The sequence below is a fragment of the Balaenoptera physalus genome (assembly GCF_965194825.1).
Source record: "Balaenoptera physalus genome assembly, chromosome: 4".
NCBI lineage: Eukaryota > Metazoa > Chordata > Mammalia > Artiodactyla > Balaenopteridae > Balaenoptera > Balaenoptera physalus.
In genome coordinates, this window is record NC_138891.1 from 127,764,289 (window position 1) to 127,774,085 (window position 9,797).

Below are 9,797 nucleotides of genomic sequence, written 5' to 3' on the forward strand. Positions count from 1 at the left end.
CTCTTGGACCTGAAAATGAGTTCATCAAACACGTCCAGATGTGCTTGAACCCTAAGCAGCAGATACGGCTTCACTCTATGCTTGGAACTCTTTCCTCTGCCAGCTCCTTTCCACCATTCAGGTCTCAGTCAAAAACTACCCCTTCTGGGAAAGGCCTCTTCTGACCACTCTATATAAAGAAGTCCTCTCACTTCCCCTCCACAGTCAGTCTCTAACACATGAACCCACTTTATTATCCTCCTGTGACAAACAATATCTGGAATTATTCTGTATTTTTATTGTTAATTTCTTTTGCCCCCCCCACACCATTAGAAATCTCTGCGTCTTGTCCGCTGGTGTTTAGAACAATGCCTACCACATGTTATTTGCTCAACAAATGTTTGCTCCATGAATAAATTAATGAATTGATGCACCTAAGCTGCAATGGCATTGCATCTGGTTTTATCATTCAGTTTTTTAAATTACAAATTTTGTCTTCTTAAGTCTGATTTATTTTGAGTCTGGTTCAATTTTATTGAAAGCTAATTTGCATTTGAGAATTTGGTCTTGACGCAGTGCAAATATGCCCTAGAACTGATCTGATTTACTAACAGGACACAACAATCAGTAAGTCCTGAGACCTTGCATTTTTTCTGTTACCGTCTTTTTCATTCTCCTTTCTAACACATTTGTCATATGGATCTCTTGGCTGTTCCCTCAGTAAGTAGCCAAGAGGTTCTGGAAATATTCTTCAGGCTGCCGTGTTTGATGTTTCAGTGCCCGGAGGTAAATGGAACCTTACATGTTAGACAAGAGCATCTTTTTACAGTTCCATCAGTGACTGCCTTCTTTGTGTGACCCAACTGGGGTTCAGGTTGGGTGTGGGCTGTAGCACTTACTCTGATAGCTCAGTTGCTGAGCCGGGGAGCCTATTGTTGCCATTTCATTCTAATCCATGCCGTAGGTGTCTGGGTGTTTGCTCTCAGCCTGCTGTGCCTTGCCTCCAATTGCAAATCCCCTTGTCTCACATGACTAGTTGACAGCTAGCACTGCAGACAAGTCCCAGTGCCTCATTCCATCCTGATTCCTCAGTTCAGATCCCTTCAACAGTGGGGCTGGCCAGGAATGGGCTTTTTACTTTCCATGCTTTTTACTTAAAGGCTTTACTCCTTCTGCATGGAGCCAGTTCTTCTTCTGTGAGTTAGATTTCTCAACTTAACTGTTCTGTGCTAGCTGGGCCTTTCATTGAAAGCTTTATCTCTTCATATGAATTCCCAGAATATTTTTCTGCTTATGTATTATTCCAGCTTCAGATTCATCCAGCTGTGTCCTGTAGACACAGGTGTTCACAGAAATCAAACATAGAGAGATACCAAAGAAAGAATACATTAAAAAAACCTAAACTCACAGCTTATTTTCAGAAGATTGACCTTAATAGAATGTTAGGCTTCCATTGGGTATTCAAATAACTGGAGCAAAACCTATTATGCAGACATTTATCATAAAGAATACCAACCTTCAAATTAAGTCCCTGAATGATAAGAGCTTCATACAATAATACCCTGTAGTTATATGATTAAATTATGGTCATTCAAGGTGTTTCCTGATACCAACATGAAAATGGGCTTTTCCTGTGCAATGGAAAACTGAGTAATTTATTTTGGTCATTGATAGGATAGACCAGTATTTATCTTCATGGATCTGTGTTGGATATTAACTAATTGTAAAAAATTTTAATGCCACTATAGCAAAGAAACACTCTAAGATAAAGAGAAGGTTCATTGGACCAAAAATCAAGATAGTCATCCTATCTATGGAGGCACTGTTTGGAGAAAGACCAGGAAAGTAATCCTTAAAGTTAGGGTCCTGGCCAAGGACCACACTTGTTTTGGGCACTGTATGCCCATGAGAGCACCTTTGGGTGGATATTTCACAGTAACAAATATAATCATTATTAATTCTCAAGACTGATTAAAATGTGTGTATCATATGAATCATTGTGGGGATATCAAATATTTAAACCAAATCAAATATATTAACCATATATTTTAAATATAATGAAAAATTGTTTGCCTAGGTTCTTTAAAATTAGGACATTTTTGGAATCAATAAATCACTTTAAGACTTCTGAAATGCTAAAATGTATGCTCACTGTATAAATGTATGCTCACTATGGGCTCTGTCTATGGAGTAAAATGCAGTTCTTCTTTCTGCTTTTTACCTACTGGTGGCTTTGGTTTAATTTTCTTCAAGAGGGAGGCATGAAAAATAATGTGAACTAATGACTGGAGTTAGGATGGTTGAATGTTCTGACCTTGGCTTCCACTGCTATGTTAAGTAATTGGATCAAGAGGTGCCTCTTAAAATAATGTATATCAAGCAACATATAGCTTAATATAGATCAGGAAATTTCATCTCTTGTGTCTATGAATAAGAAGTTATTTATAAGGAATAGGGTAAAAGAAAAGTCTTCATGCCCCCAATTGTCCTTCCCCAGTAGCCAGCCATGGGACCTGAGATGCTGTCATTGTAGTTGCTCCCTCTGGGTGCTGATTCCATAGGGCCTGGTAAAACCATGAGATGAAATGGCACCAAGGGTCTAACCTAGTGTCCATAAGCACCTGGAACTCAGAAATCTTATCTTATACTTTCTGCTCTTCCTTATAATACCAAATACCATGTTAAGCACACAGTATGCTCAATATTCAAAAAAAGCCGTTATGATATTCTTCATGGTCTTTACAGTTATAAAGATACTAAGATGGTGGCTATGGTCTAAAAGAGAAAATATTTTTAAATATTGTGAGAAAGAATAAAAGGGCTCTCTGCATTAAAGTTCATGCATTCATTCATTTATCAAGCATCTATTGAGCACATGATATGCATTCTCAAATAGCAAATGTATAGTTGCTACACAAGAGTGACAGGTGTTACTCTAGCTGCAGGCTCGTGGAGGGCTGATATTCTGGTCATACTCACAGGAAAGCCTGCACCAGATGTTATAGCATGAAAATGCTTCTTTGCTGGTTGCAGGTCCTCCAAATGACACTTGACTGCCCTGGCTTCCCAGACCACTTCTTCGGATCCCTTGTGCCTCACCTTCATCCAGCAATTAAGATTTGATATTTGGCACATTTGGAGGTCTCTGTGACCCTCTTCCCACAAATCCCCCAGCACAGCTGCCATCACCTATTCTAACTGGTTGATATGAACTGTTCTTATTTTAAATATTCCCCCTGTGTACCTGGTGGAAGTTCAGTGCTCAATACAGGTGACTGAGCCAACCCCAGCACTCTCAAATTAAGCCCCTAGGCAAGTCAAGAATTGTGTTAGAGGAATATGGCTGAAGGGTATGGTCTGTTCTTTGGAAAAGAACTCACCAGTTAAATAAGGAGACTCTTAGCAAAGCTAAGGCAGAAACTCTAAGCCAGTGGGTCTCAATCTTGGCTGTACATTGGAGTCACCTGTGCATAAGAGAAAGACAGTAAAACAAAACATCGAACTGATATCAGAGTTTTACTCCAGAGATTCTAACTGAATTGGTCTGGGGTATGTCCTAGACGCAACTTCTTTTTTTGATGTTCCCCAGGGGATTTTAATGCATGGCCACCAAAGTCAAGAACTACTGCTTTAAGCAGAAAATAAAACAAGTTAGAACACCTAGCCTTGAGAATAAGTATAAAAGGCTTGAAACTAGAAAACAATAAAGATACACTGATAACAAGGTATTGTGTGTATGAAAGAGAGAGAGTGAAAGCAAGAGAGCATAAACTAAATGAAAAGGATACTGTATAAATGGCCTCATAGCTAGACTTTCTTAAGGTTTTCCTAGATTCTAGCAACAATAATATCATTATTTTTGGTTTTCTTTAATGTATCTCTGGGTGATTGACAGATTTGATAGTTCTGATTATAAAGGTCCTTGCCTATAACATTACATGGCTTTTTGAGTATTATAAAAACAGTTCAGCTCACTAATTGCTGCTTCCTTCCCTCTTTGCTTCTTCTTTCCCTAACTCCCCACGGCAGGCCCAAGTAGTGTTTCCTGTTACCCTAAAGATCCCACTTTCAGCCAGAACTGTGACATCAGCTCTACTTTCTGGAGTAGTTTGAATTGACTTGTGGTGAGAACTAGTTCCAAGGTCCAGGCCTGAGGCAAACCTCAGCTGCTTGTGTAACTCCAAACGTGTTACAGTTGTAATAAATGTTCATCCTCTAAATGTTGGCCTATTCCTTAGAACTGGGCTTCTGTCTTGAATTCAACTTTGCCGTGTCAATCCCTCCAGCCAAAGACCATCAGGAGCACACCTGCAATTGGACAAGTTGGGTTTATCACTTGTTGCAGCGAAGGAGAACACACACCATAGCAAACTATGGGGTGTCTCTGTAAGAAATGAGAAAGACCCTCTTACAGCAGGGGTCCCCAACCCCCGGGTACCGGTCCATGGCCTGTTAGGAACCAGGCTGCACAGCAGGAGTTGAGTGGCGGGTGAGTGAGCGAAGCTTCATCTGTATTTACAGCTGCTCCCCATCGATTGCATTACCACCTGAGCTCCGCCTCCTGTCAGATCAGCAGCAGCATTAGATTCTCATAGGAGCTTGAACCCTGCTGTGAACTGCACACGCAAGGGATCTAGGCTGCGCGCTCCTTATGAGAATCTAATGCCTGATGATGTGAGGTGGAGCTGAGGCAGTGATGCTAGCGCTGGGGAGAGGCTGCAAATACAGATGATCATTAGCAGAGAGGTCTGACTGCACAGAGACCATGATAAATCAGTTGCTTGCAGATTCGTATCAAAACCCTATCAGTGAGTGGCAAGTGACAATTAAGCTGCATCCGGTGGCAGGCTTTATAGTGGCAAGTGAGTTGCTATACTTCAATTGTACAGCTGCATCTGGTGGCAGGATTTAAGTCAGAATCTGACACATTTTAGTCCACGTGTGGCCCACCCATTATTTTATTTACCACTTCCATCGGCGGCTATTTCCCGCACTATGCACTTGTCTCAGTCACAGTTTTGGTAAGCCCACAAGCTAACCCTACACAAAATGAGTAAAAAACAAATGTTGCTGGAGAGCTTCTTTGAAAAGGGGGAAAGACCCAGTGATGAGACAACAGAAGACTCTAAGACTGCCAACAAAAAGACTCTAAGACTGCCAACTGCATTTAAAAGAAAATACCAAGAGTCCTACTTAAATTACGGGTTCATTGCAACAGGTGATTCACATTCTCCAAGCCTGCTTTGTATAATATGTGGCGAGGCCATGGAAGCCATGGAACCTTCAAAACTGCTTCGCCACATGGAGACCAAGCACCCTGCATTAAAAGACAAGACTCTGGAGTTTTTCAAAAGAAAAAAAAACATGAACAGGAAGAACAGAAGCAATTATTGAAGGCCACCACTTCATCAAATGTATCTGCACAGAGAGCATCATTCTTAGTGGCTAACAGCATTGCTAAAGCTAAGCAGCCCTTTACTATTGGTGAAGAGTTGATCCTGCCAGCTGCTAAGGACATTTGTCATGAACTTTTAGCAGAGGCTGCAGTTCAAAAGGTGGCACGTGTTCCTCTTTAGGATAGCACCATAACTAGACGAATCGATGAAATAACAGAGGATATTGAGGCACAATTGTTAGAGAGGATTAATGAGTCACCATGGTACACGATCCAGGTTGACGAGTCTACCGATGTTGGCAACAAGGTAACAGTGCTTGTTTTTGTGCGATATATTTCTCAGGAGGATGTGCATGAGGATATGTTATGTGCACTTTTGTTGCCAACCAACACCACAGCTGCAGAAGTATTCAAGTCTTTGAATGATTACATATCAAGAAAACAGAACTGGTCATTTTGTGTCAGTATATGCACAGACGGAGAGGCTGCCATGACTGGACAGCTGTCTGGTTTCTCTACTCAGGTCAAAGAGGTCGCTTCTGAATGTGAGTCTACGCACTGTGTCATCCATAGGGAAATGCTGGCTAGCCAAAAAAAGTCACCTGAACTTAACAACGTTTTGCAGGATGTGATCAAAATTATCAACAACATTAAAGTACATGCTCTTAACTCACATCTGTTCACGCAGCTCTGTGAGGAGATGGACGCAGAGCACATACTTCTTCTCTTATACCAGAAATGAGATGGCTTTCTAAAGGTAGATCACTGGTCAGAGCTTTTGAGTTATGAGAGCTGCTCCAGAGATTTCTTTTAGAAAAACAGTCACCACTGGCAGCACATTTCAGTGACACAGAATGGTCACAAAACTTGCTTACTTGTGTGACATATTCAACCTGCTCAACGAACTCAGTCTGTCACTTCAGGGGGGAATGACAGCTGGGTTCAAGTTGGCAGATAAAGTGGCTGCATTCAAAGCCAAACTGGAATTATGGGGCGATGAGTGAACATTGGGATTTTTGACATGTTTCAAACATTAGCAGAGATTTTGAAAGAGACTCAGCCAAGGCCTTCTTTCTCCCAGCTGGTGCATGATCACCTATCTCAGCTTTCAAAAGAGTCTGAGCATTACTTCCCAACCACAAAAGACCACCGAACTGGGAAGGAATGGATCCTTGACCCATTTGTGAATAAGCCAGGTGAATCGACTTTGCCCGTGCTAGAAGAGGATCAACTGCTTGAGATGGCAAATGACGGTGGCCTTAAACGTATGTTTGAGACAACTTCAAATCTCCATACGTTCTGGATTAAAGTCAAGGTGGAATGTCCTGATATTGCCACAAAAGCACTGAAAAGCCTGCTTCCATTTCCAGCATCCTATCTTTGTGAAGCAGGGTTTTCTGCAGTGACAGCAACGAAACTGAGATTACGGAGTAGACTGGATATAAGTCACACACTTCAGGTGTCACTGTCTCCCATCACCCCTAGATGGGACCATCTAGTTGCAGGAAAACAAGCTCAGGGCTCCCACTGATTCTACATTATGGTAAGTTGTATAATTATTTCATTATATATTACAGTGTAATAGTAGTAGAAATAAAGTGCACAATAAATGTAATGAGCTTGAATCATCTCGAAACCATCCCTGTCCCCTGTCCGTGGAAAAATTGTCTTTCAGGAAACCAGTTCCTGGTGCCAAAAAGGTTGGGGACCACTGTCTTAGAGGATCTGGGCTATGGTTGAGTGATATGAGGGAAGGTCTAAAAAAGCAGGGGGTTCACTCTAGATTGGATGCTGTCAGAAAGCAGGGCCAGTTCTACAATCGGGTATCAAGAAATCTTACCTATGGACAGGGCAAACTAGTAAAGAAGGAGCAGCCACTCACTGTGGCCAAGAGAAGGGGTGTTTGGTATTTTATGGGTGGTACAGTGACCTCGGTTTTATCTGTACTTAGACAAGATTATGAAGTAGGCTTGTTTTGTCTTACTTTATCTTGGTCTCAGAGTAACCTTGTCTGATGTTGGTATTCTGTGAGATTGTTGATATCCAATAGGAAGATAACATGACCTAGCTGTGTGTGCAAGGCCATCTTCTGGATGTCAGGGGCTGCTTTTTTCCCTTTTCTTTTCTCAGTAGTCTGCATGGTTATAATACCCAGAATCTCAGTTTCTTTCTAAAACTAGGACAGGGCCAGAACCCAGGTATGTTGGGGCAGATACTATCCCCATTTCTAGACAGTCCTTTTTCACTGAGAATGAGGGCAATGGTGGTGGTGGTGGTTCTCTAGGGTGCTGTTGAGGATGGGATAATGTTCCAAAATCTTGAAATCTGACTTCACATCATAGCCAGCGAACCTCCTTCCCAATAGCTGAACAGGGTCCACTGGTATCACTGCTTGATTCCATCAGGCCTGTTCTGACAACCCTGTTGGACAAGCCAGTGATTCTGCTGGCCCAGCCTGTACAACTAGGGTAGTTGTATGCAGGTTGTGGTAGTGCCCAGAATTTCCTTCTTTTTCAGCACACGGCCTTCTTCTAGCAAAGCAATGCTCTCTATCCTACATGTCTCACATTTAAGCAAGTCGACATGGGAAGAAAAAAATTTATGCTGAGTCAAAAATTTTTCTCTTTGAAACTCTCCTAACTTTGTCCTATTTTTGTCTGACAGTCCTTCAACTCTGTTATTGATTACATGCTTGCTGAATGAATAAATCATCTCCCATATGCTAGAACTCAGTAATATGTAGCCCTTTCTTTTGTTTAGGAAGTTTGAAATATTAAAAACAAATGTGGATTATATAAAAGAAGACTGAGGAAGGGGCATGGAGCAGATATGAAAAAAAGAAGGCCATGAAGAAAATATTGTAACATTTCAACGAAGCATGAGAAATGAAGGAGAATCATAGGCCTTAACAGTTGCCTAATTATTCTAATCCAGCTTCCTGCCCAAAGCATAAATGTCCTCTGATTCTCTGACATAATCACACAGTTACCCAGGAATGTTGGATGGTCATATGATAAGGGAAACAGGAAAACAATAGTAAAAATGTATATAATAGGAAGAAATTAAGGCAATATTAGAATGATTCTTGCAAAGAGAGAAGATGCAAGGATTTTTCCATTGTTGTAGAAAGAAACTCTGAAATGCAAAGAAAAGCCCAAATGACTTGCTCAAGGTTGCCTGGGACCTCAGGGCAGACTGGGGGGGTGGATTCTTTTCACACTCTATCTACGCTACCATACGGTCTCGGTCTCTGTAGCAGTCTGCCTCTAGGCTAAAGTCAACCTGCAGCAGTTAGCACTGTGCTTCTGCAGAGACTTGAAGAGAGCAGAATCACCATTTCAGGAGGAAGATTTATAGCTGTACTTAATGAATCTGAGTAGTTGTTTTTATAAGTACATAAATATCTTTAGTATGGAGGAACAGAATTCAGTTTTGATAGCCACCTTGCAAATGTTGACTGTAAATGCTTTGTTAGTGACAAGTCTAGCTAAAAAGGAACTAGAATGTTTATGAACTGCCATGAAAAAAAAATCTCTGCACGATTCACATTTGGACTACAGTGCAATAAAAGTGATCTTATGGATTATTCAAGGGAGCTGTATTGGAAACTGGCTGCTTTGAGGATTCTGAGAATTACCTGTATAAATAAAGTCAAATTGGGAGGATGGACCATTCTGTCATTATATAGGAAAAGTCATTTTAGTTTTTAGGAGATTACCTAAGATGTACTAAAATGGAGACTATCACTTGCTTAATTTTCTTGAAAAACCATTGCCATAGGACAGTACAACAAAACAGCACTTGTCAATAGTTGGACTGAAAGCCAGAGGAACAGTTACACACACACACACACACACACACACACACACACACACACACACAAAATCTCTGCAACATATTCCTAATTATTATATTTATACAGGTTTGAAAGAGGCTAAAGGTAACTGCTGTTATACCGTAATAGATTAGACCTAAAAATGGCAAGATCGTACCAATTCTAGCATTCTACAGAATTGAAACCAAAGTAAAATTGAATCACATCTTTTCCACTTTGTCAGACTTTAATGATACACCTGATCTAATGCAGGTCTTTGTTTTACCTTTTATCACATGACATTCTGTCTACCTTGAAATGATGATGGCATTCTTCATGTGGCCCTTAGATTAAACCCAAATCATGAATTTTGGGTGACAAGTGGATGGATATTTGGGGCCAGGAGGAAGTAAATGGTGACAGGAATGTTTTCTGCGCAGACATAGCTTAGGGAATGTTTTCTTGGGAGAGCGTTCTTCACTTCCCCCAGTGAGTCATCTGACCCACTGCTTCTTCGTGTAGGCAAACGCACCACGGCTCAGAATAGTCTCAAGATAATCCTCCACACCACAATGGCCAGCCTTCATTTACTGCTTTCTCATGCTCTCC

At 41.1% G+C, this 9,797-nt stretch overlaps 1 protein-coding gene across 11 annotated transcripts in view; it reads left to right on the plus strand.

The window, feature by feature from the left end:
* LOC309660103 (uncharacterized protein) overlaps positions 1-9,797 on the plus strand; it is a 293,525-nt gene that overhangs the window by 169,109 nt on the left and 114,619 nt on the right. The window contains exons 3-4 of one of the 11 annotated variants that reach the window (XR_014263129.1): positions 3,013-3,180; positions 4,009-9,794. The exons of 8 other annotated variants lie outside the window; for them this stretch is intronic. The gene's annotated coding sequence lies outside the window, so the exon portion shown is untranslated. Of the gene's footprint in view, positions 1-3,012; positions 9,795-9,797 lie in introns of those variants that run through there. 2 more of the 11 variants (XR_014263127.1, XR_014263133.1) reach the window with 2 other exon arrangements.